The sequence below is a fragment of the Penaeus japonicus genome, unplaced genomic scaffold (assembly GCF_977035675.1).
Source record: "Penaeus japonicus unplaced genomic scaffold, GWHDUDI00000001_assembly GWHDUDI00000018, whole genome shotgun sequence".
In the NCBI taxonomy this organism is placed as follows: domain Eukaryota; kingdom Metazoa; phylum Arthropoda; class Malacostraca; order Decapoda; family Penaeidae; genus Penaeus; species Penaeus japonicus.
The window spans coordinates 5,163,717-5,165,090 of record NW_028234420.1 but is presented as its reverse complement, the minus strand read 5'-3'; positions in this window follow the sequence as shown (position 1 = coordinate 5,165,090).

Below are 1,374 nucleotides of genomic sequence, written 5' to 3'. Positions count from 1 at the left end.
GTAACGGTGGGGCTGCATCAAGGGTCAGCACTTAGCCCATTCTTGTTTGCAGTGATTATGGATTGCATGACGGAGGTAGTCCAGAGGGAAGCCCCGTGGGATATGCTGTTTGCGGACGATGTAGTGGTGTGCGGGAAGACGAAGGTGGTAGAGCTGAGATTAGAGCTTTGGAGGAATGGAATGGAGACCAGAGGAATGAGAGTCAGTAGACAGAAGACCGAGTATTTGAAGATGAAGGTAGGAGAAGAGGACGTAGAGGATGATGATGAGGATGTAACACCGGTAAAGATACAGGGTGAGGACGTGAACCAGGTAAAAGAGTTTAAGTACCTTGGCTCCACAGTGCAGGAAGATGGAGGTTCGGACAGGGAAGTCACAAAACGCATACAAGCAGGTTGGGGTGCGTGGAAGAAAGTAACAGGGGTGATGTGCGATAGAAAAGTGTCAGATGTGGTGAAAGGAAAAATGTACAAGACCATAGTAAGACCAGCAATGATCTATGGCATGGAGGCGGTGGCTGTGACGAAAGCACAGGAGAAGAAAATACAGGTAGCAGAAATGAAGATGCTGAGGTGGTCACTGGGGTTCACAAAGTTGGATAAAGTAAAAAATGAGGACATTAGAGAAAGATTGAAAGTTGCAGTAATATCGGAAAAGTTGAGAGAAAGCAGATTGAGGTGGCTGGGACACGTAGTAAGAAGAAATGGAGATTATGTAGGGAAGAGGGTTAGACGGATGACTGTTGGGAGGAGGAAGAGGGGAAGACCCAAAAGAAGGTGGGAGGATTGCGTGAAAGAGGACAAGATAGCGAAAGGGGTGACAGAGAGCGATGCATTATGGAGGACGACATGGAGGAGGCGGATCCGTGCCGGCGACCCCGAGAAATTGGGAAAAGCCAGTAGAAGAAGATACATATACATATACATACATATATATATATATATATATATATATATATATACATAAAATGATAATAATAATGATAATAATAATAAATATATATATGCATATGTATGCATATGCATATGTGTGTTTGTATATGTATATGTATATATAAATATATATATATATATATATATATAAATTTATATTTATAAATATATATGTATATATATATATATATATATATATACACATATATATATATATATATATATATATATATATATATATATATATATATATGTATATACATAAGTATATATATATATATATATATATATATATATGCATCTGTATATATATGTATATATACTAATATTTACCTCCCTGACCGGGACTCGAACCCGCGCCGTAAGATCGACAGGCACGGTTGATACCGCTTGGCTACACGACCCGTAAAAGAGTTGTTCAACCAGACGCCTTATGAGATGT